The 26,700-nt window shown below is 41.9% G+C and overlaps 1 pseudogene; it reads right to left on the bottom strand.

The window, feature by feature from the left end:
* Nucleotides 1–18,348: 18,348 nt before the first annotated feature.
* On the bottom strand, nt 18,349–19,215 carry LOC118656766 (annotated as a pseudogene).
* Nucleotides 19,216–26,700: the final 7,485 nt, after the last annotated feature.

Raw genomic sequence — 26,700 nt, forward strand, 5'->3', positions numbered from 1 at the left:
AGGGAGTAGGGAGAGGATGTCTGGTCAAAGGGCATCGCGATGGAAACTGGAGAATCAAGGAGAGGAAATGGGGGCCAGAGATAAAGAAATAAGAGCTGGGAGAAGAGAAATAAATAGAAACAAAGATGATGAATAACACGAGGTACACACAGACAGGGAGCAAAATGAAAAAGGGGTGAGACATGGGGATTGTTTCCTGTAGAGAGAAACAATTCAGAAATAGAAAAATGTGAGAAACCTGAAAACAAACAAACTTAGAGGCCCCTACAGGAAAGGAAAGAACCAAATGGAAGTAAGAAATAGAACCCCAAACAGGAAGGACGTCTGAATGAGAAATGCCATTGAGGGAGGGAACAGAGAAGCCTTTGTGTCCTGTTTGTAGATTAGAGGGAAGCGACAGAACAGAGGGAATCCAGGGGTGTTTATTCCTTGCACCTGGCAAACAAAAAAAATCATTATTTTTTAATCATGGAAGAAATACCTCTAAGAGCTCTGGGCCTTTCATGCTATGGGCCCGTCTCTCACTCATCTTAATCCCTTAGGACTCTTTTAAAAGCGTCAGGAAACCCAGCATGAGGGAAACCACATTTCCACCCAGATGACTTTTACATCAAGTTTACTTTAGAGAGATAAGTTCTCATAGCCCATAGAGTTCAAGCTGGGTTACCTGTCCTCGGGGGAGAATTGATCTTGAGCTTTTTAGCCCCTGTAATCCCCGGGTAAATGACAAAAACATCTTGGTTCCTTAAAAATATGGATAAAGAAGTGAAATAATTATTTGCATGACTCCCATTTCAGAAGGCTGCTTTACTATTAATAAGTTCGAGGTTGCCTTGTAAGTTTAAATAATTTAACAAATGGAGTAATAAAAAAATGTAAGTAAAGCACAAACCGATAAACACAACACAAACCCAGGAGAAGTAAAGATTAGTTATTTCATTACTGCAAAATGCTGTCACTACACATTATGATAAATTACCAAAAAGATGCCTCTCCACCACTTCTATTATGTCAGGTTATTAATTTCATTCATATACCAGAAATTATTTCCTTGTATGGCTCTCTTGCCCTCTTTTTCTAATGAGGAAATTGGGGGAGGAGGAGGGGGGGGAGAAATGCAGTAGATAAAATACTCAAACTGGGGCTGAAGTGAATGAAAAAAGATAGAAAAAAAATAACATTATAAGCTTTTAGACCCATAATAAGCTCTTATTTATTTAGACTCTATTAATTTGGAATTTATAATAACTTGATTGGGATCTGGGCAGAAATTTTCCTTCATTTCCTTCTTGCTAAGTAGTGCAGAAGAATGATGTAAATGGGATTACAAGGGGAACAGTTGAAATACATCTTTGAGCACTTCAGGCAATCTCTTATATATGAATAATTAATTTAAGAATCCATATCTTTCTTATCCAATAATTATATCAGAAAGAATTTGTTAGGTCACCCTGCAGAGTAGGGAGGTGTGGGTTTACCACTAAATAGCAAGGCACTGGACTTGCTCAGCCCTTATTTTTCTTGCCTGTGAAATTAGTTCAATAATTCCAACTCTGTCTAATCAAGGGGTTTTTATGAACATGAAATGAGAGAATGGGTGGGAATGCATTTTGAAATTCATAAGTTATAACTAAAATCTATCTTATTCAAAATGAATTTAAAAATCATACTTTTACTAATTCAGTGTGATCTTCTATCCAATATCCCACATCAGGGAGGTTTTTATGTTTTATACAACTTCAATGAAAGGAGATTCCCTAATGACGTGTAGTGCATGAGACACATACACACTTATATATACACATAATATAGATAGAGGTGTGAGCAAAAGTAGGTCTACAGTGTGAGTACAAGAAACAGTTTATTGTATTATTATTTATTTATTATTGTATTTATTATTATTACTAACTTACTTTTCCCCACCCCTGAATAAACATCTTTATTGTTGAAAGTATTATTTTGAAGTGATATTTGCATTATAGAAAATACTCAAAATCCTTACTTCAAATCTATGGCTCCTATTGCAACTTAGCTCCGAAAATATAAAGCCAAATAGAGGGGTAATAATCACAGTGTCCTGCATATTTTTCCCCCACACATAGATAACCTATATTGCTTTTGATGAAATGTATGTTGCAAAGTTTTCACGTAATGTTTCCTCTATCATAAGACACCTACTTTTCCACATTTGAATGTTCTGGAAAATCAAAATGAGCTTTACTTATTGCCAAAATAAATATGTCAACTGCTAGATAGAGGAGTTGCTAAGAGCAATTGTCATTTGCTTATAAATCTTTCAGAATAAAGAATTTTCAAAGCCAGGAGATTTGTTGGTGTTTATGCTTCACTCAGATGCAAAACATCTGTCTGTCAAACTCTTTCAAGAGGAACTGTTGAACTTCCCACAAGATGTAATAGATTAAAAAAAAATTAAGATTCTAAATCAGGGGTTCTAAAAAGGTCAAAACTCAAAGGCACTTTTATGAAAGTGTCACCTCTGCTTGGCAACAGCTGCCAGTGCTCTAGCAAATCTGAGGAATCTTTAGAATATGAGGTAAGGTGGTGGGTAATTATATGGGGAAAATATGCTGCTTTTTGGTTAAAACTGTGTATATTGGATGTTACATTTCCTTTCTTCTCTCTCAATAAAACTACCTTTTAATTACAAAAATTAATCTTCTTTCTTCTAATTGACAGACTCAGCAGAAAAAGCTTCTAGCTTTTAGAGTCATCTCAAAACAAGGTTAAATATAATTAAATTTACACTTAAGATCTCTGTACTTTACTGTATGTATAATTCAATAAAACCCTTAAAAATTACAGATAGATGTGCCTGTGTATTTAGCTTGAATAATTGAAGGTTTATCAAAATATAACCAGTTACAGCTTTTGAACTAGTAAGTGTAACCATTTATAGAACCCACCTTCTCAGCTAAGTCCTAGAATATTACACTTTATTTAATAACTAGAGGCCCGGTGCACGAAATTCATGCACGGGTAGGGTTCCCTAGGCCTGGCTGGAGATCAGGGCTGTTTGCCAGCCAGGATCTTCCTTCATTCTGCGCCACCCCATGGTGGTCAGTGCATAAGTGAGTGATCATAAGAGAGTGATTGAACTCCCAGTCTCCCAGTTGAACTCCCGAGGGGATACTTTGCATATTAACCTTTTATATATATAGATAATAAATGATAAGTAATAATAACTAGCACTTATTAAGCATTTACTGTGTGCCAGATACTTGCAAGGGGTGTACCAGTTATCTCATCTAATTTTTAAAAGACCTTATAAGGTGGGTATTATTATCCCTAACCATAAGAGGTGGGTATTGTTTTCAAACATGAGGAAACTCATATATAGTAGCCCCCCCCTCCCCTTATCCATAGCACAGTGGATTCTATGTTCCAAGACCCCTAGTGGATGCCTGAAACCTCAAATAGCACTGAACCATATCTAAACAACATTTTTTCCCCTGCACATTGTCAACTGGCAGTCTTTGGCACCAATTTAATGCCAACAGGAATCCCCAATTTAATGTGCAATGAAAAAGGAATTTTATTCAACTGTGATACAGCATGGCTGAGAGGCAGTCCTGGGGCCAGGCCCCTCTCCAGCTAGACTGCTCTGCTCTGTGTGGTCTGCTCCACTCTGTTCAGCTCAACCGGACAATGTAGTCTTGAGTGGAAAGAGAAACTGTGCTCCAAATCAGAGGGAAGCTGGTATGTATATATGAACAGGAGCCCCCCCCCCCCCCCCCCCCCGTTCTGTCCTCATGCAAATGAGGACTCTAAATCCTCACAGTCTGATCAGTCCTAAAGGCACGGTCCTGATTGGTCAGAATACAGCTGCTCTGGTTGGTTGGGCTGTGCAGTTCCCATTGGATGGGGAAAGCCTCAGTCCCATTGGTTGAAATAGGATTCCAGGATCTCCTTTAGAAGGGCTGGCTCAGATGGCAGAAACCGTGCAGGCAGACAGTTCAGTGCAGGATTCTCCGTGAAGTGTAGTTTGTGTGAGAGGCCTCTGTGTAGAAATGGCTGCTAGGCTCTCTTTTTTTTTTTTTTTTTACATTTTAGTCCAGTTAGCCACCAGGAGCCCTTTTTAGTCGGTATCTTCTTTCTCAGGGTTCCCAGCATACATACCTATGATGAAGTTTAAGTTATAAATTATGCAATCTCACAGATATAGAAGTTTGCTCTTTCTGTAAATCTTAGCAACCCCAACATAATTTTTTTTTCTTTCCTGATTAAGGCCTGGACCTTCACCTTTTTACTTAAAGGAAGCACAGCTCCTCTTTGGCATATCTGAATTTCACGCATCACTACTCCGGCACTTTGGGGCCGTTATTAAGTAAAATAAGGGTTGCTTGGGCCTGGCCGGCGTGGTTCAGTGGTTGAGCATTGACCTATGAACCGGGAGGTCACAGTTCAATTCCTGGTCAGGGCACATGCCCAGGCTGTGGGCTCGAACCCCAGTGTGGGGTGTGCAGGTGGCAGCCGATCAATGATTCTCTCTCATCATTGATGTTTCTATCTCTCTCTCCCTCTCCCTTCCTCTCTGAAATCAATAAAATATATATTAAAAAAAAAAATAAGGTTTGCTTGAACACAAGCACTGCGCTACCACCACAGTCCATCTGATCACTGAGATAGCCGCTAAGTGGCTACAGGCAGGGGTGTATACAGCGTGGCCATGCTGGGCAAGGAGATGATTCACGTCCCTGGCAGGATGGAGCGGGACATGGCGAGATTCATCATGCTGCTCAGAATGACTAGCCGTTTAAAACTTGTGAATTGTTTATTTCTGGAATTTTCCCTTTAATATTTTTAGACCTCGGGTGACTGTGGGTAAATGAAACCACAGAAAGTGAAACCATGGATAAGGAGGGTACAAGGCACATAAAGTGAGTTATTTACTGAGGTTCCACAGCTGGAAAGAGGTCAGGGGAAAAGGAGAACCTGGGCAGTGTGGCTCCAAAGGCTTGCATCTATGTCCTTCTTTACAGTTCCCTCCCCTCAAAAACACACACAGTCGGTTCCATCGTCCTTATTTTACAGATGATCACCTTAGAGCTCGGGGAGGTTGCATCGCTTGACTGTATCATGCAGCGAGTAAGTGGGAGAGCCAGGATTCATACCTGGGCCTGTCTCCAAAGACCGTGTTGGTTCCTCTGTAACAGACAGTGTAATGCCTTTCTTGTGGAAGACATGTTCTTCAGACACGGTTTTCTTAATATCACATTAGAATGTAGCCTAAGAGGGAGGCTAGGGGTGGGAGAGATAGGGAAGGAAGAGAACCGAAGAGTACCTCTTAGAACTTCAAGGGAGTTGCCATTGGTCTCTAATCCTGGCGCTCCAGAAACTGGGATTTCCTCTGCAAGTGACCTTCTTTAGTTCGCTGGCTGTGGGTGCAGTTGCCAGTGAACCTTACTTGATAGCCACTGGGATGTTACACCAGGACGTTTCTCTAACTTGCAAATGTATTTTCCTTCCTTCTCATCCTCTTCCTAGTTTGCCCCTATACAGCTACCCCCCTTTAAGGAATAAATAAATAAATAAACAAACAAACAAGCCCTGACAGGCTTGGCTCAGTGGATAGAGCGTCAGCCTGCGGATTCGAGGGTACCAGGTTCGATTCCAGTCAAGGGCAGGTACCTCGGTTGTGGGCACATCCCCAGTAGGGGGTGTGCGGGAGGCAGCTGATCAATGTTTCTCGCTCTATCCCTCTCCCTTCCTCTCTGTAAAAAATCAATAAAATATATTTTAAAAATAAATAAATAAATAAATAAATAAATAAGACATTAGGAAGTATATCCCTCAAACTTAGGAACCATTCATGGGCAGTCACTGATGTTTTGCTTAAAAAGGGGCCAACAAGGGGGTGCCACTCTGTGCTCCTCAATGCCAACCTGGAAGGCTAGGCCTATTTTAACTTCCTCTATGACTTGCCATTTGGACTCATCCTTTCAGAGTCCAATGATACCAATTCAAAAAGCTAGTTTCAACACTAATTTATTTGGGGCCATTTCATTGGCTGTACTTTTCTTTATTAGGAACTAAACATTATAATTGTGGTCACCTCCTCTGCCTGTGAAAAAAGGTGCCACTTTCTACCCCAAAGACCTTCATGGTAATGACTGAGGAACTGACTGTAGAGAAAGAGCATTGAATATCAAAGTACTATTTTGGCACTTTTTGCATTTCAGAAGCCATGAACTACTTGTAGTTTGAGAAATAAAAAAATATATTCTCTAAATGTTGGGTTCTAGAGACAAAAGGGAAACCGATATTGGAAAAAATTTACCAACAATTGCTTATTTTGGGGAGGATTTAACAGACTGTAGTAATTTCTACCCATAGAAGCATGTCCTCATTTCCATGTGGTTCTCTCCCTGTCAATGCCCCTGGTACAAGTGTTAAAAAGAAAGGTAGTACTTTCAGGTCAGCACTGACCTAAACAATACAGTTAAAACTTTTTTGTTTTATTTCAGTGAGACCTCTCATTAATAACTTTTATAAAATAGAAAGTTTTTTTTAAAAGGCTTCCACGGTCCACATGATTTGAATGTCTGTCCTTTTAAATAGTGGGTTACGGGGTGTGTCACTTTTTTCTTTGTGTTCAATTTCCTTTTCAGCTGTTACAGAGTGACATGTTTAGCACCTTCAGCCATCAAAAGAGTTGAAAAAAAATAACTGGTCCCTGTGGGTTCTGGTTGGGGGTCTGCGCCCAGCACCTGTTAACTCAAAGTCAGAGCTCCATGTTGCCAGGCTTCCAAGCTAAACTCTACTGGCAGGAGAAGGGCTTGGGGACAAGAAACTGTTTTTAGTAAAAGGCGTGGAATCTAAGAGAAATGGTTATGAAAGTTTAGCTGCAATGCTAGATGGACCAATGCATTTGCATATTAGGAGTCGTAATGTGAAGGCCCCTTTTCACACATAGTTCAGGAGTTTAAGCAATAGTCCATGCAGCATAAGTCCTTCATCTAGTCGCTGGACTGAGGCTCAGCTGCACTCAAATACAGTGTCTGTTTAACAAGGAGGGTCTGTTTTTGACAACCTGTGATGAGCCTACGTATCCTGGGCAGAAATAGGCAGGCCTCTTCTTTAGGAAAAGAGGAATCTGAAGAGCATTGAGAAACTGAAGTACTTAGAAATCAGTAAGGGCCTCCCTGGCCACAGCTACGGTGGTGGGGGGTCCACAGGGGGCCACAAAGCAGTCGTCTAATGCTGTCTTTACAATAAGTGTCTGCATTACACATCGCTAAGTTCGAATGCCTGCCTTGCCACTGGCCCTATGATTTTAGGGAAAATTACTTAAGTGCCCTAAGACTCACATTTAGTCGCTTCCATATAGGGTTGTTGTAAGAGCCAAAGCATGGAAAGCCTTTTGCTGAGCGCCTGGCACATCACATGTGCTAAAAAATGATTGAAATGTGTGACGAAGTTTAGGGCAGGCTGCCCCAAGATGTGCCACTCTGGCACGCAGATTCTTTTGAGCTGAAAACAATTATTTTTACTACTTAAGTCATTTTAAACTGTGTGATTTGTATGTTGTGATAAGACAGTTTACAAAAAAAACTCACACCACTTTGAGGTTTCATGGGTAGCAGGCAGCTCCAAGTTCTGCCCTGGGAAAGGTACTTTGTTGGCTGCCCATTGAGGCGTTTAGGGGATAATGTGGCCTCCCACACCGTCCAGGCCCTGCACCTCATCTGTGGGACTCGAGGAGACGCAAATGGGCGGGAGGGAGCCAGCTACCTGCTGAGGACAAGGAAGCCCAGCCCCACACTGCATCTTCAGCCTCCTCAGCCGCCTGCCCTCTGGCTCGCGGGCCTAGGACTGTGTGTGGACCAGGAGGGCGGCTGGCCGCTGTGGTGACAGGCTGTGTGTAAAGGCACCCGGCTGGGGGTGGGCAGCATCAGGAGCTGTCTCCGGCAGGATGGCTGACATGGGTTGGTCACTCCAGGTCTGAAAGACCACACCCTGTAGCTCAAGTTCAGGAACTGGAGCCCAGAGTAAATACCAAGACCCAGCAAGGAGGCCCCCGAGTCCCTTCCCGGGGCTGACTCAGGGATTTAGGCAGCTTCTCCCACACCCACTCGCAGGCCACAATGGGAACTCAAAGAATGGGGCCTTCCTTCCTTCCTTCTCTCACTGCAGACTTGATGGTCAGCAGTGGCCTCAGGGAATTATAAACCTTTTGGAGAAAGAAGTCACAGGCCAGGGCTGCAAACAGACAATTCAGAAAAAATCTATTTAATTCAAGGAATGCTACAGAGCTGTGTACCTCGCTCCTGCTGCAAAGACAAAGCCTGGCAGCTTCCCTGCCACCAGCCCTCTTCAGCCCTTTCCTTTTTTTCCATGAAGCCCACTTCAAACCTTCTCCACTAAAGATCAATGGGAAAATGACCAACAACCCCATGGAAAAATAGACAAGGACACTGTATCAGTTGTGGTTCTCCAGAGACACCGAACCAATAGGACATGTATGGCTACATAGAAAGAGATTCGTTATGAGGTATTGACTCACATGATTATGGAGACTGGGAAGTGACTAGATCTGTCATACGCACGCTGGAGATCTAGAGAAGCTGGTGATGTAATTCAGTTCAAATCTGATGGCTTGAGAACATGGTGTAAATCTCAGAAGATGAGGCGAGGTGTCTCAGATCAAGCAGTGAAGCAAGAAAAAGGCGAATTCCTCCTTCCTCTGCCTTTTGTTCTAGTCAAACGCTCAGTGAATGAAACGATCCCACCTGCACGGTGAAAGCCATCTACTTTACTGAGTCCACCTATTCAAATGCTAGTCTCATCTAGAAACACCCTCACAGACACACCCAGAATAATGCTTAATCTGGACACCTGTGGCCAGTCAAGTTAACCTTTAAAATGAACCATCACAGACATGAACAGGCAATTCACAGGAAAAGAGACTAAACTGGCTTTTAAATATATGAAATAAGTCTCTTCCTCACAATTTGAAAAATCCACAGTAAACAAGAGATTTCATTTTTTGCCGATCGGGTTGGCAAAATTTCTCTGTGTCGTTAGATCAGCTTCTCTCAATCAATTCTCCATACTCCCTTTCAATGGCTCCCCCCTACCCTCAGGGTAAATTCCAAATTCCTTACCATGGTAACAAGGCCCTTCTTGACCTTGTCTATTCGCCAACCACCCCTTACATTCTAAAATCCAGCCTTCCCAAACCTGCAGTTTTTAATTCCCTATGTTCTTGCTCATGTCTGAGTCATTAAAGATGGTACTCCCTCTGCCTGGAACTCTCTTTTCTTCTTCTCTTCTCCCGGATAACTTCTACTCATCCTTCACATTTCAGCTTTATGCTCTCTTGCTCCAGAAACTCTGTCATATACCTACTTCTAGTTCTGATTCCTTCCCAAGACTGACAGTTAAGATGGAGCTTATGCCCTCCTAGAACATCACTGTGCCCCCTGACACAGCCTCTGGCACAAAGTAAGGGCCAAATAATCATGGCACAATTTGATGAAGGCATGGCCAAGCCCCATTTCAAAACGCATTTGATAAAGAAGCATAAGTGGAGTCTTCACTGCTTTTGTGGGATCATTAGGGGGAAATAGCTTAGCCGAGGTACTCTACGGAGTCAGAACTCATCCCTGAAGCCAAGCCTGTACTCATTCCCGCACTACACCCATCCTGCTCACTTTCTTCTGACTAATTTGTTAGAGCTGTCCCTCAGGTGATGTACTTCAGAATTTAAGTAAATTTTGCAGTAGTACATGCCTTCATCTTCCTTTTAAAAACTGTGTATGTGTGTGTGTGTGTATGTGTGTGTGTGTGCGCATACACACGTGTGTGTCAAAGAACAGTTCTGCCAGATTGGTCTCTGAAGTTCAGTGGTTTGAACTAGAAATTTGTGAGAAGATTGCTCTTTAGCAAGTTTTCCAAAAACTATTTTGAGGCAAGAATGTAGTAACTGTGTATTTAAAAATGTATTTTAGTGGCTGCTATAGACAAGTACAGTCTGTATTGTGTAAGAAATTTTAACATGTGGATACCTCAAAGGCACTGTTGAAATGAAGCAATATATACTTTCCAAGGCTCAAAGCTGACCAGTGTCAGAATTAAGAATGTCAGCTGTTGGCAGAAGACAAAGTGTTTGGAAGCTGGAAAGCTATTTGCTCAGATTACTGAGAAGGGGGGGAAATCAATGAGCATGTGAGTCCAAGCAGCCTTCAGACAGAATTTCTAGGAATGCAGTCAGAGTGAAAGTAAAACTTTAAGAAACTAAAAGAATAAAACATCAAGTTGTATAAATAAATAAAGCAGGAAAAGAAATAGCACAGGTCTAGTTTTTAAAAGTATAGAACTAAAGTGGTTAGTTCTTAGCAGATCTCATAGAATCTTTCTTCCCAGAAAGAAGGAAAGAAAGCAAAAAAAAAAAAAAAAAAAAAAAAAAGACGAAGAAGAAAAAAGAATGCTCACACTGGATTATCAAAGCTGTTTTCTGTTCCTTAGATCCAGAGCTGTAAAGCAGTACCCACAACCAAACTGTGCTCTCCACCACAAACCTGGCCCCTCCCTGGCCTTCTAGCATCCTGAGCTGCACTCCCTCCCTGCTTTTGCCCACGTAGAAACCTGGCACCCTCCTGCACCCCAGCTGCTGGCCCAAGCCTTGTCACTTCTTACTTCTTGTCAGTCCTGTCCACAGCCGTTAGCTGGAGCAAGCCCCTGCCCCATCTCCTGCCTGGCCACGGGCAGGAAGAGCCTCTGTGCTGTGAGCAGAGGGCTCTGGAGATGGACCGTCCAGCTCACAGCCTGGTCCCAGCACTTACTAGCCAACCAAGGTTGGCCCAGCTATTCTGTATCTCAATCTCCTCTTCTGTGCAAAGAGGGGGACCATAGCGTTTTGGCCCCTCGAGCTGTGTGAGGATCAAATGAGACGAAGTTCATAGGACAGTATTTGGTCCACAGTAATGTACTCCATAAACGTGAGCTACCATTATTCCTTATTATTGCCTGCCTTTCTTGCCTCCTTTAAATCCATTTTTCTGGAATGGTCATTTTCATTAAACCTTGAGCCTTCCCCTTCCTCATGAAAATATTTGTTGAAGTTCTCTGTGGCTTTTAGGAGAAGCCTAAATGCTTACACAGGCCTGTAAGGCCAGGCTTGGTCTGGGCTCTCCTCCCTCTTCACCCCCATCCTGCACCCTTCCCCCCTTTATTCTCAGGGCTCCAGACACTCTGATCTCCTTTCAGTTCTTCAAACCCACCGAGCTTCCTCTCACCTCAGGGCTTTTACACAAGCTGCTTCCTCTGCCCGGAACGCCGACTCATCCTTTCCGTCTGGGCCCTGAGCCTCGTCATTTCCTCAGGGAGACCTTGCCCAGCCTCCCTAACTAGGTCAAGCTTCTCTGTGGCACCATGCATTCTCCTCCATGGCGCTCCTCTGAGTCCTAATCTCGGTGGTCATTAGAATAACATCTCTCTATGGTTGCATGCAGTGAGAAGCTCTATGAAGGCAGAGGCAATGTCTGTTTGTTTGTTTATTTATTTATTTATCCCACCCCTTAGAGCCTAGTATAGTTCTTGATATATATAGCATGGTTGATACTCAATATCTTTGAAAGAAGGAAGGGAGAGAGGGAGGATGGAAGGAAAGAAAAAGGTATGCCAGGGTGTCTTGCCTGTTCTGGAGGACATGCTTCCCTAAGTATCTGTGATCACCAAGAACCATCTCAGACCACAAGCCTTGTGTGCTCTCCCACCTCCCACTGCCTTTGATTCATTACGGTGTTTAATTCTCAACTCAATTCCAGTGTTGATTCTTAGGGAAAATGGTTCTTACACTGGTATTATAGTGTAACCTCTGAATGCGGTTTGTGGCATATTTTTCCTTGTACAGACATTTTGTGGTCCCAAGATAGGTGTGATGTTGCAAGGGAAAAATTCCAGCCAGAACCAAAAGGGATTCCTTGTGCAATGTCTCTGCTTCTCCCTGGTACTTATGACCCCTACTGACAAGTGAACTGTGTGAGACGCTCCAGTACAAGCAAAAGACAACAGAAAGATGGGAGTAGTGTAGAGAAAAGTCTTCCCACATCCACCATTTTCAGCCTCCTGGAGAAAGCACTAGGAAATGAAAGTAAACCTACAGGAGCCTTTCCTCTGAACTGTAGGCAGAGGAGAGAGGGCCACTCCTCTTGCTGTATTTGAGTGAATGTAGATGAATTGCCAAAGAACCAGAGCAGAAAGAATGTCAAAGGGATGTTTTATCCTTCATCTAATCCCATTCTTGTGTGAATGAGGCAACTGAGGGCCAGAGAAGTGAAGGGGCTTGCCAAGGTCATACAGAGGCCTGACCGTAGAGAAGAAAACTGAGGCTGATTGACTAGCACTTTGAGCTCCTACCCATAGCTTAGGTACTTTGCCCAAATTAAATCCTTACATAACTATATGAAGTAGGTTTCATTACCCCTATTTTACAGATAAAAACACTGAGGTTCAGGCAGGCCTGGTGCAAAGATGAAAGCTGTGCAATGGAAACATGCTGAGGCTGACACTGCAAGGTGTCCTTGATCTTGTGCAAGCTAGCACTCTGCACCTGAGCACCCTTATCTGCAGGGTAAAACCACAGGCTCTGGTTCGCCTGAGTCACTCCAGGTTTACACCTGTTGTCCCAGTGTCATTAGTAATAGCACCTCTTTCTCTTTCAGAAGTGCCCCAGTTGGGATAATCAAGTCTGGTCACTCTTCTCTCTAAAAAATGGGGATATTAGTATTACCTGCTCACGGTATGGTTGCAAGGAATCGATGGGATTTTGCACATAAAATGTATGGCATCTGGCACATAATAAGCACTCAATAGATGTTAGCTGTTGTTATTATTATTATTATAATTAGGAGGCAGTGAAGCTAAGCTTTCCTATTTGACATTCCCATCAGGGTCTCTGTGAATGACACTGCCTGGAGTGATGCAGAGCCAGCTTGATTGGCTTCAAACTGGCCCTGTGGGAACAGCACCGGCCACTCTGGAATAGAGGCCCTGCGGAAGCACAAGCTTGCCTTTTCCAGCTCTGAGCCCATCAGAGTCACTGCCTGGGCCTTCTTGGGTCACATTTTTGAGATGGAATTTTTTTCCTTCTTTTCACTCTAAAGTCTAAAGCCCAGATTTCTTAAAGAGTAGTGTCAAGGAGGGAATCCTACCGAGTATCCCTCCTCCAGTCCCGGCACACGATAATTAAGTGAGTGGCTTAAGGGATTGGCCTCTTCAAGATTAAAAAGTGGGTGTGAATGTTTTTCTCTGGCCCCCTTAAATGTTCTTGATTACAGTAATAAAAATGTTAAGCTCTACTGCTTCTCATTGGAGTGAAGGCAGCTAAAAACTCCTCCTTCCCTGAAGAATCTACTTGTTGATTCTAGTGCCTCGAAACAGGTGTTCTTTAGATTGCTTTTTCTAATGGCTTTTCACTGGAAAGATGGGTTTAAATGTCGCTTTGAGCTAATCAGTGATTGCTTCTGTATTTATCTAAATTTATGTCTTTGATTCTGTGTGCTAGATGAGACATTACCTTCAAAGTCTATAAACTTAAGTAAGGCAGGTGATTTTTAATTAAGCTCTTTTCTTCTTCTGTCTGCCATATTTTACGCAAAATATATATATTTTTTTATTTTTTAAAGGCTAGTTTAAATCTATATTTGAACTTCCAGAGTCATCTTTAGATGTCCTCTAGCACCAAGAATGGTGTGTCCTACAGGATGGGTATTCAATAAGTATTTTTGGAAAAGGTATTTTAATACCTTAATTTGGATTGCAAACAAATTGGATTTGTTTTCTCTAGGCGTTTGGGTTCAGGAATTCTTTAAATATTGTGTGAACTGTCATGTATTTGCATCTATGTTTATTCTATTCTCTCTTCCTAGAATTTCCTCCACTCCATCTCTCTTTGGAAAGCTTACATTCACTCAAAGTTCTCATCAAATGCCAATTGTTCTATGAAACCCAGCTTGCAGTCTCCAACCAGATACGGAGTCAGAGTCTTAGCACAAAGGATCTGCAAAGGATCATATCTGGTTTTCCAAAGCCCACCGTACTCTGGGCCTGCACTATCTTACATGGTGAGTATTTGTGCCTTGACTTTATTCACCTGTTTTGAGCATGTGAACTTTTTAAGAGACTGGGTATACTCTGCTAAACCAAGTATTTGTGGTAAAAGATAGTAATTGCTTAATGAATGGTAAATGTATAGTTTGAAAGAATGGCTTTTTAAAAGTGGGGTATACCTGAATATATAAATGGTTAATGTTGCTCTTCAATCGAGTCCCTACAACATGGAGCTTTAGAATTCAGAGGCCATCAATTCAGACTCTCCCATGTGAAGAACATTGGGCTCAAGAGAGTCTTAGTGTCCTGTGTAAGGTAACCTGGCCGGGGAAGACCAGAGTACAGCCAGCAGATCTCCTGAGGGCCCCTCCAGACATTTCTCAGGCATAATTTAACATGTATCAGTTTATCCTTGAGTATAAAGTACACTTCAACATTGAATATGGTAACTGGCTAACTATTCATAGTTCCCTCTCTCCCTCCCTTTTAGTGCCTGTTTCTAAGCAGCAAAGTTGTGGTTCAGTGACTTCTGTCTGGGTAATATGAAAACAGGGCGCCCAGCCAATTTTGATGAGCTAACTATTTCCCTAAATTATCATGCCTAAGCAAGGGGCCCTAAACCTGCTGTTCAGCACTTATCATCGGATCTGGGGGATGGGCCATACACAGGCACATCATCAAATAGCTGGAATTTTATATTTAAGATTGTCAAGCAGTGAAAATTGTCATCCTTAGAAATGACTGACAGTTCCTCTGCCTCATTTCTGCAACATTGAGTTAGGTAAAAAAAATTAAAAATCGACTTCAGTCTTTTTACAGATTTCCTGCTGAAGACACATGTGACAGGACTATAAATTTTCACCAGAAATTGATGGGAGGACAGGCACTGCAAAGTGCCTGGAAGACTTTGCAAAAGGTCCCAATTAACAGAATGCAGCTAACACCTCAAAAAAAAAAAAAATGAATGCTGCAGTGGGAATGAATCTTGCTCGGAGTGCTGGGTTGTTGGCTGATTGCCTGGGGAGAGTGGTGCCCAGGGCTTGCCAGCTGGCTGATCCACACGCCTATAAAGGATGTGGTCAGCTTACACCTTGGCAAACTATGATTTTGATGGAAATCTTAGAGGTCGGCAGACGTTCTCCCTAGTAAAGTACGTGAGATCAGGTCATTGCTTTTATTTAAATGAAAAAAATATCTTGATGGCCAGAATTAATAGGACCACGTCGGTATTCTGTTCCAAGTGAGAGTTCATTACTGGATCATAACAGATAAATATCCTGAAGGAGACACAAGACGTAACTGAAGGTGGCACATTCAGCTAATCCCCAAATTAAAGCAGCCATGCCACTGAAACCGGCAGCAGGCTCATCAACATCTGCACCTCTTCCCACAAGTTCCACTCAATAACCATTTTTGCAGACTCTGAACCCCAAAGCTGCTGCTATCCCATCCTCTTACATTCACTCACATTCAACTGTGTGTAGTTGCTTTGTTTGTTTTGCATAGATGTGAAGACAGGGGTCAGTGTAAATACCCTAGTAGCCCGCAATGGCTAGCTTCATGCTTTCACATGGAGGCACTCAATGAATGAAAGAACTGCAAAGAGAGAGTCTATATTCCAGAATCCACACTGAAAATCACAGCCATTTCTAAACTGTCTGGAAAATTGACAAAGTTCTTATCAATCTTCAAAATGGATAAGGGGGTACTTTTTTAGTTTGTTTTTTTTCTCTCACCTACTGTTATTATCCTTCACATCTGATTTTAAATATATGGATGAGGGAAAGTGAATGGGGATGTGAAGGGTAATGTGTAAGTACGTGAGAAAAAAACTGCAGAGCACCCCTTATCTGCTGTTTCCCTTTCCTCAGCTTCAGTTACTTGCAGTCAACCTCAGTCTGAAAGTATTAAATGGAAAATTCCAGAAAAAAAAATTCATTCATTTTAAATTGCTTGCCATTCTGAGTAGCATGATGACATCTTGGGAGTCCTGCTCAGTCCCATCCGGGACGTAAATCATGTTTCCATGTTGTATGCACTCCCTGCCTGTTAGTCACTTAGAAGACACCTTGGTTATCAGATTGACTGTTGTGGTGTTTCGGTGCTTGTGTTCAAGAACCCTTATTTTACTTAGTAACTGTGCCAAAACATAGGAATAGTGATACAGGCAATTTGATTATGCCAAAGAGAAGCTGTAAGTGCTTGTTACCTATTGTCTGAAAGTCAATAGTGGCCTAATGCTAGGTCAAGTAATTAGCCTAATGCTAGTGTCACCTTGTCATAAGAAGAAGGATGAGTACAGTGCAATAATACACGGATTTTGAGACCACATTTGTCCTTTATTTCAGAATATTGTAATAATTGTTCTATTTTATCATTAGTTATTGTTGTTAGTCTCTTAGTGTGCCTAATTTATAAATTAAACTTTATTATAGGTATGTATGTATGTACAGGAAAAAACATAATATGTTTAAGGTTTGGGTCTATCTGTCGTTTCAGGCATCCACTGGGGGTCTTGGAATGTATCCCCAAAGGATAAGGGGGACTACTGTATAAAGAAGTTTAAAGAAAGAACCTTTGTTTAAAAGCTATAGATAATTAGTTGGGGGAGAATAATTTTAAATTACTAAAGTTTAATACAGTAAATCAAATTGGTGTTAATATTTGTGAGTATGTGATTGTGAAACAATGGACTTAATGACTAGCTGTCTTTGTAAGACTATTGGTAATAGAATCAATTATGGTTCATTATTAACTATATTAACAGAAAATTAGCCTTTGCTAGCTTCTAAAAACATGAGGTTGTTATAATAGACTGTGGTCCCTTATCAACATAAGAAAAACTTGAAGGCATATAAACCACCTCTCTTTCCAGAAATAAGGTAGATTAGATGATCAATTAATGGCTAAAATGTTATTATATCTCTTTTAAATATTTCTTGTCAAAGACTTAAATATTCCTGATTCAACTTGTGTTTCTATTTGAGCAATATAATTTGATCATAATTGGTTTCATTTTGATTGTCTTTACATTTTGGGTACTTATTATCTTTTCTCTGATCCACTGGGAATGCCTTTTTTTTTTTTTTGCTATTTAGCAAGTCAGTGAGGAGCTTCCCACTGAGTGCCTTAATTATTGTTAATTGAATATTGTAAATGGTTTTTCAGGATAACCATCTTGGCAATTCACCTAGCATTTTCCTCACTTAGCAAAGTTAAAAGCACCAAGAATCCCTTCTACCCTTTTCTATACAGTCATCAAATCAAATACTGGCAGTAACTGATTCCTATTAAAACTAGTCTCTTCTTTTTTAAATGTCACATCACATGCATACTTCATATGGCACTTGGAACATGGTGGCTGCTCAATGAATATTAAATGACAGCTGTCCTTTTAAATAGAATGATTCCCAGTTCCAGTCTAAGAGAGAACATCCGATTTTGCTTCCAGAGCTCCCACAGTGCAACTCCTCTAGCATGGCAGGCCCAGTACTCTAGGGTAGAGCTCTTCCATTGTCATGCACCAGTACCAAGCTTTCTAGGACTATTTGCTATTCTCTAATCAAAAGAAGAAAAAATAGTAAATAAAGAGCCCTAGAAGACCTGAGATTGTTAGAAGTGCTACAGGCAGAAAAACTGGAGAGTAAGAAAATCACTGAGCCAGCCTTCCTATATATTTCTTGCTTTATATTTCTTGCCTTATGCACAATAAAAAAGAAATGAGAAGTGTATGATCTTTTTTTTTAAGCTTTCAAACTATGTCTCCAATTTTAAGGGGACTGGGGCTAAGGCTTCAAAAGAATGAAGTTGTATTGGAGGTTGGTTGCAGCTACATAAAATCTTGCCTTCTTAATTATTTATCTTGCTTAATCAAGGAAATCTCAACCATTGTTATGAAATCAGGACCAGAAGAAACCTTGAGACATAATCTAGAACAGTGGTTCTCAACCTTCCTAATTCCGCAACCCTTTAATACAGTTCTTCATGTTGTGGTGACCCCCAGCCATACAATTATTTTCATTGCTACTTCATAACTGTAATTTTACTACTGTTATGAATCGTAATGTAAATATCTGATATGCAGGATGTATTTAAGCGACCACTGTGAAAGGGTCATTCGACCCCAAAGGGGTCGCAACCCACAGGTTGAGAACCGCTGATCTAGAGCCTCCTTTCTCACCAAGGTGACCCATCAATTATTTTTGTTAGCCGACTGGTCAAGTTTATAATTGTCTTTGTATGAAAAAAAATCTTAGAAAATTGTGGCTTGGTTTATTAACTCTTAGCAGTCCATTTCTGAGCTCTGAGGAAGCTTGCCTTCTTCTGAGCTATCTGATCTTTTTTTCTGGGAAAGAGATATTTTGGGATGGTTCCACCTCTTGTTTTTAACTTCTTTCTTAGGCCTCTTATAGACTAAATTCTCTCATATAGCAGCATGAGCTTTCTTGTACATCTCCTTCATCATGCCTAGAGTTACATTGCTCTTTATGTATGGAGGGAATTGTGTCTTGTGTTATCTTGTTCCAGTAGCTAATGCACATGATCTGCAATGTTCTGACCCATGATGTACTTCCGATGTACTTCTGCCTTGAATTACTTGCTTTTTTAATCTCACTAGAGAATAGTTTGGTACTGTGAAGGGTAGACAAGACTCTGTCCACAGCTCCCTTCAGGACCCCAAAAGCTTTACTTCCAGTAGTAGTTCTGGCAAACTCTGCAACCAAATAGCAGGTAAAAGCACCGGGTTGACTATCAGTGCTTTCCACATTGTATTCATCCTCAGTCACCTCCACTTGGCCTTCATTCACCTTGTCCATGCCAAATCTGTTTAGAAGCCTGTTGGCCAGCAGCAGGCCAGCACAATGTGCTGCAGCATAATTTGTCAGGCCAACCTGCACCCCATACTTTGGGTCCATGAGCATAAGCTACACAAACTATTTTATCTCCTTCTATACGGGCATAAGGAATCTGACAAATGCTATTTTTGTTGGTTACACAAACTATCATCCTGTATTTGGGTGTGTTGTATGTATTTTTACCCTGCATTACCATGCGTTTCTGGGCATAATAATCAATTTTACCCTCTCGTTGTTTTCTACATTTTACTTGGTATCTCTTGAAGTAGGCCTTATTCTTGGCAACTTTAACAACTCCATCCTGTGGAAGAGAGACCCATGTCCATGGCTAGCTATAGACTTACAGGGCCAGCATAGCTCTGGGGTGGGGGAGCAAGATGGTCCTGAAATTATTTTTTAAAAAAGAAGATAATCTGTTTATTGGGAGGTATGGGCTTCCACATGCTTGGCTAGTAACATTTTCTGCCACAATTTTCCCCTGGCATCTAGCCACTTGCTATTAAGTTTGGCACAGGTTTCAGATTTAGAGACAAATTCAAGGCCCACCTTTAGGAGTTTTCCAGTGTTGAGTGTTATACACTACATGGTGATTTGCCTGCTTTTTTCAACTCTTTGATCCTTGTATATTGGATATAGTTTGTAAGACACCTCAAATATTTGGTGATATAGGCCAGAATGTGTAAATGATTGAATAAATAAAATAATAAGGCATGTCCTCAAGCTACAGTTTAAGAACACTTTGGCTAGTTCTGAAGAACAGCTGGTTATCATTACATTTTAATAGAGACAACAGAGCCTGGCCATGCTTCAGCCCTTTCTGATGAGAAATACCCTGACCACATCCTTTTTCCTCCCACCCCTCACTTGCTCTAAGGAATTGACCAGTGGCAGGCATCTGATCATTGCGCTGGCCAGATAATGGCCTATAATGTGACCTGGCACCAACAGGTGATCTGAGCCAATCAGATTTAGACTCCTGAGAAATTAAAGTGCAGCTAGAATGTGCTAGTTAGTGTGAGGAAGCTGAAACTGAAGAATCTTGATTAGAGAGGAGCCTGAGACCATAATGCTGAGCTAGGTTTGAGGGAGCAGAAACTATGCTGAAGTCAAGAAACTGGGCAAGAGAGAGAAGAGAATGAGTCAGGATGGCCCACAGACACAGCTGGGAGAACAGCTGGGCCCAGCCAGAGCTGCCGCTCTTCCTAGAAGTTTCCGCGTCTGCTTCCAGTCCACATGCATTCTCCTGGTAAGCCTCCCGATTTCCAAGAAAACTTGACTGAGCCTTTGTTGTTTACAGCCAAGGGTCTCGACATGTGTCAAAGCATTCCTTTTCTTCCTGTCTTCACTCAGTTACAAAGTTTATACTTGATTACTTTGAGCTTTTCCATTTTCCCAGTAAGATTTAAAAATTATTGTCTCATAGAAAGATCTCTGAGAGAAAAACTTTAACAGAAACCAAACAGAAAGAGGTAATTAGACCCATTTACTTATCTTCAAATAAATACTGTATTTAAAAACCCTAAATATTTATGGGAGAAGACTCCCTCACTCCCTCCAATGGCTTGCTCAGTTTTCTCATAAATAGCAGGCAGAACTCATCTGCCGAGGGGCCCCACTGCCTGGTATTTGCACACACTGGGGTTTTCTCCTCTTTTCCAGTTGCTCCCGGTAGAATATCTGACTTTTTGACTTGACCTCTCTCACACGTGCCCCTGGGCTCCTCTTAACCCATTCTTGGGTGAGTTGTCTCCTTCCCTCCGGCCCAGTTCCCTATACCAGAGGCCTATTTGGGGTGAACACGAGTGGCCCATCCGAAGCTGAACCTTTTAAACTGTAAACATAGTCATACTTATATATTGTGCTATAGAAAGATCCAGAACTTTTTGTCACTCCATCTCCGACAAGGGAAGACTGGTGATTAGCTTGATGGAAGTGTAGATCCCATAGTGGTTCTGCCATGTTAGTCATTGTCCTTCATTCATCAGCGTCACCTCAAACTTTAAGAAATATGCAGACACTTAAGCCACTAGAAATATGTAACGCTCCTCATTTTCATTCCTTTTGTGTTATTTGGGCCAAATACCTGCCACATAGAGCCTATATTTAAATAATTCATGAATTTTTGGATGTCTAGTTTCTTTTGGGGTCATCTTAAGGACAACATTGACTGTACAGAAAATCATACAAGTTGTGTGCATAATCCAATTTGCTCATCAGCTGAACATATCAGAAGGACTTTTCAACCTGAATAAACATGGATGCTGGGTATTCCAAGAAGGATAATTCTGAGCCACAGTCTGATACATGTTTCTATGGTTGATTTCCAGTTAATGGTGGCTGGATTTGCCACATTATCTTTCATTGCAGGGCCTGCTCATTCTTAACTTTATGCACTTTTAACACCTCTTCTATTGAGAAGCTTGAGTTGTAAACATGTCACCTACTTCCTATGGGAAAACCTTAGCTGCTTAATGGTGCTCATGCATAGACACTCCCCCACCCCTTCCCAGACATTCATGCCTCTGTGTCCCATGATGTTCTCGTTCTGTGAGCTGAATGTATCTCCTTGCCTTGTCAAGCTCCCAAGGCCCAGATTAAGTCCCCCTTTTCTCTGAATTCTTCTGACTTTTCCAGTTCTATCTGGTCCCCAGTTCTTCGGAACCTTTATAGCCTTAGCCATTCATACCAACTTAACTTTTAGTGTAAACTGTAATGGATTGCTTCCTGCTATTCAGGTCAGCCCCTGAACCAAATCACCAACTTTGAAATGGAACTGGGATCATGGCCTTTACTATGACTTTTTGCTGCATGCATCTTGCCTGAGCATTCATCCTGATACCACAAAAAAATGTTTTGGTTGATCTACTTCAACCCTATTTCCTTTGCACGTGGAAAAGCAATATGAAGCACAGTCACCACCACTTCTTCTGCAGGGAAAGCTAGAGGGACACAAACCTTTGAATTATTCTGGAAAAGGACTTTTATTTTCCCAGGAATTGCCGTGGCGGAAGAGCAGGCTGAAGAGAGAGGACAGCCTCCCAGTTCTTCATAAACTTGCTTCATTAAATTGTTCTAAGAGGATGCTCAGATGTTCTGACATGCCCATATTGAAGTATAAAATCCCATTCAAAAGTGAAGCCTAAATGATAGTTTGTTATCCTTCTGAGCGTGGACAATTAAGCACTCACCATAGTAGAATTAGCCATTGTCAATACCATGGTGTCATCACTACTCCCCTCTTCCCTACATCACAGGAAGAAAATAGATGCCCCAATTAAAAAGTGGACTATAAATATTTGAGTTGAACTGTTACTAGAAGACCTTCTTATTCTCACTTTTTACATATTCTGGGTGTCCAAGATACAAAATTACTTTTACCATGCGCTTCAATGGCTCCATGATTTTTGACAATTAACGTTACTCTGGCATTTGCTCACAATCAGTAGGTTTGCGCTTGGAAAGCAAGTCCTATAAATCCTGGCTAATTTCCCCTAAGCCCCAGGACTGGAAATTAGGTTGCTGCCACCAGGGTTTTCACATGACTCAACTCCTCTCCAAGCTCTGCTGAAGCAAAGCATTTGGCACACAAGCCAGTCCATTGCTTCACATGTGAGTATGAATGTGAACGGGCTTTGCAAGTGTCCCCTTCCCAGTGGGAACTTGGGTCTAATAGCCATGATCAGAGAATAAAATAGATCATTGCTGTCACTGAGACTCGTTGGACAAAGAGCATCCCAAAGCTTCAGCTTCTCACAGGGGAAAGGGAGACAGACAGTACCCTTCTATATGACTGCCTCTAGTCCACCTGGGGGTCCTGGAGGCAGCACAGAGGGCCTGAAAAGCCACCTAAACCAGCTGCAGGATGAGCAGAAGCAGAGCAGGGGGGAGGAGAGGCAGAGAAGTAGCCACATTCAAGTAGGGAGCAGCGCAAATGCGAAAGACCCAGAGGTGGGAAGCACAAAGGTCTGAACTGGGTTGGCCATGGCAGCTGTGCTCTGGGGAAATCTCTTTTGAAGGCCTGTAGCACCGCTGGCCCTGGGGCACAGCTGCCATTGTTCAGAGAGTACAATTCAGAATGGATTGTTTCCCACCAAACATCTGAAACAGAAAAAATACGATGAACTTAAAAATTGGAATCAGAAGTCTTGAATTCATGTTCAATGCAGTGAGGTGCTAAAGCTGACTCATGAGAGCCAGTATCTCTCTCTCTCTTCCCGACTCCATGTTCAGTGAGTCAGGTTGATGCCTTGAAACTGGCCGTTATTGGAATGTTAACACCACAGAAATTAGCAAATTAAAAGTCAGTGTTGTAGGAGCCCCCTACCCACCCCTCCGCAGAAAGTCACCGCTGCACATCTGCCACATCGGTCATTTGAACCTGGGCACATTTTGTAACTTCTCCAAATCTTGAATGATACCTACTTCACAGGGGTATTGATGTAAATGTGACAATTAACTTGGAAGTTCTCTGTAAATTCAAAAGTTTCTACAAGTGAGCGATTCATTATTTGAAGTAAAATGTTAAGTACAAAGTTTTAACATTTATTAAAATTAAAGCATATTATGATTAACCTTTTTAGCTTAAAATATGATATAGGACAAGATTTCAGAAAGCACAACATATAGAAAGCAGCATATTAGACGCAGTTAAAACTATTATGTGCACATTACAAAACTCTAACTCAAATTGGCTTCAACAATGAAGTAAGTTCATTGTCACCTAGACTAAAAAGGCCAAAGAGAGGGCCGCTTAATTCAGCTAGCTCAAGCCAGAGACAAGGCTTAACCAGTAGCTCACACGATGTCATCATAGAGCAGGATGACCATATGTCCCTGTTTACCCAGGAGAGTCCAGTTTATTCATCCTGTCTGGTTTGGCATTCATCTTGCCTCATTTCATTCTCAAAGTTTTCCTAGTTTACAAGATAAATGATATGTTTACTTAATCAAGGTTTGCTCTCTCTGCTCAGTTTCTGTGTTGTAGGATTCACCCTCTAGTATCACATGATACATTTCCCCCCACCCACCCACCCATTGCCTGTAGCTCCAGCTTCTTCCATGTGGGTAGCAAATTACCTATACCAGCTGCAGACCTCACACCCTGACACCCCTTGATTTAGTGGGACAGAAAATCACTTCCAACAGCACCTAGACAAGTGCCGGGACTCACTGTTTCTCCCTGGTCCGATTTAGGTCACGTGGCCATTCCTGAGCATCCATTTAGGAGCATGGGTTTGCTGATGGACTTAGCCAGTCATGTTCACACCTAGAGTAAGAATAAGATAATTCCACACAAATCATGCAACCAAGAATGAGGATGGGTGAATTCTCCCAAGGAACAACAGTAGCTGTGGGCAGCAGAAGAGGTAAGTGGGTACTGGAGAGGTAATTAATACCAAGCCAAAATGATTTTGTCCATTTCCCAGTCAGGTTCATTGCAGAACCATAAAAGCTCTGGAGCAGGGATCAGCTGACCCAGTTTTTAGCTTTTCCACTAAGTAGCTGGGATGGTGGGCCAGCCTGCCCACGTCTTAGACCTCAGTTTCCTGTTATTGTTAGGTAAAGTGCGAAGGTAGGACGAGAGTACTTGAAAGATTCTGTTTCGCTCTATGTGTTTAAGTTATGGCTATATTTTCTCATCAGTCTTCAGAGTTATCAGTTCCAGGTTTATTTCCTTACCTGATTTTTCTCACTGGAGTTCCATAGACCTCGCCTTGGCTTTAGTCTTAAAGCTAGAAGCCTTCCCACTCTGGTGGGGATCTGAAGTGTTCCATGGCTCCTATTAAGTCAGTCATATTCTTTAACTAGCTAACTATCCACACAGTTTACAACTTGTGTCAGAGTCCAGGAAGATTTGCTTTTAGTTTTTTCCCAGTGAACCAAACAAGTCATAAAAACAGATTTATATCATGGTTTCCTTACAGCTGCATTTCATCCTAGGTTTCTTAAATCAAGAAATTGACTATCATAATGGCTGAATGAATAAAACACGGCAGCAATGAGTGACTGCCTTTAGCAAACAGAGAGGGAGGCTTATTATTTAAATGCTCCTGGTTACATTAAGTGGAGCAAAAGGCTTGGAATCGAAAGTAAGAGAAATAGGCAGCCACGTCAAAAACGCCACCAACCTGTAAATAAAATATGAAACTGGCTTAGAAAGGGAGCATTACATCGAAGTCAAACACTGATATATAGTCCCTAATTGTGAGACGTTTGTAAAAGGTGACATGACACCTGTCAGTTACCCACAGCAGCCAGGAGTAGATTACATGAATAATTCACGATCCAGTGCCCTTTGTTGCTAAGCCGTCTAAGCCCAGTCCATAAAATAACTGCTGATACGAGAGAAGGAAAAATATGTTTAAGTTGCAAGAGCCTTATGTTTCACATGGAAATGTTCTAAAGGCAGTTTCATTATGGAACTATGTTCCAGTGAGCACCAGTGGCTAAATAATTAACATGTGAGCCTTGATCAGGTGTAACAAAGGAGGGGGCTTGGGCTCTGGAAACTTTATATGCTCCCTAGGGGAGGCCCATAAGAGAACCTTCAGTATCAGAAACATCATCACGGCCTTACAATTTTCTCACCCTCCCAAACAGCATGCAAACCTTTAAGAAGGCCAAATCTGACTTTTGTTTTGGAATCATGGAATTATAGAATATTAAATTTGGGAGGTCACTTACAGATAGCCTACTTCATTGGTTCTTAGAGGCAACAGAAACCTTTTTTTCAAAGTCTCATGTGAGAGTACACAATGTAAGACAGATAGCAGTGGGATTGTCTTAGTTGACTCTGGGATGGTGGTGGTGAGGAGGATAAAATGGTCAGGAACTACCTACTCAGCAGCCCCCTGCCCCACCCCAGCCCAAGCCCCTGCAGGGATCCAACTGTCCTGTTTCCCAGATAAGAAAACGGAGGCTCCTGAGAGACAGAGGGGCGCACTGAAGTCCCAGAGCCAGTCAGTGGCAGAGCTGGGACTGAGAGCCAGAGTGCTGCCTCCCGTGCAACACACAGACACATGTACAACTGTAAGTACAGCTTGTCTACACAGCCACGTGAGTAGTCAGGATTTGGAGAAATACCAGTTCTGCAGCTCCCAGGACCTCACAAGTGAGCATGAGGAATAAAAAAAACAACTGACTCTTTCATCTGTGGTCTGGGCCCAGGCAGCCTGATACCTACAAGCCCCACCTCCCCCACTCCAGTGTTGGCCACAAGGCCAGGGTCAGAGGTCACGAGCCAGGTGGAAGGTGGGGCCTTGGAATGCCCAGGGGACTGGGCAGGCAGCCATAGGTAACCGGAGCCAGCCATCTAATCCATCTGCTTCCCTGGGCTGCTGTAAGAAAAAGTGTCATTGGAGAGAGAGCTACAGAGGTGGCTGATTCCAGCAGAGAATCCAGCAACGCTGAGGAGGAAGATTTTCTCACCTCGACAAGGTGGTTCATTCCGTGTAGATTCCTTCCTTCATTATGAAGATTCCAGCAGACAAAGGGGAACAAAAAGAGGTTGTGTTTCATAGAGTTAATGAAAGAAAGACCTTCTTTTTCATTTTAGGCTTATTTGCTGCCAAGGTTTGGCTTTGTTTTTGTTTTTTGTGTTTTTTTTGTTTTGTTTTGTTTTTAATTTGCAAGGAGATTTCATTCCTGTGTAAACCTACTGTGTGCAAATGTTTTGGCACAGGTTTTCTCTAATGTTTGCTATTGTCTCAGTTGATTTATATAAAAGCTTTTCAGGAGGTTTCCATTTTTAGGAAAATGGTACTGGGAAAGG

The sequence above is a fragment of the Myotis myotis genome, unplaced genomic scaffold (genome assembly GCF_014108235.1).
Source record: "Myotis myotis isolate mMyoMyo1 unplaced genomic scaffold, mMyoMyo1.p scaffold_m19_p_5, whole genome shotgun sequence".
NCBI lineage: Eukaryota > Metazoa > Chordata > Mammalia > Chiroptera > Vespertilionidae > Myotis > Myotis myotis.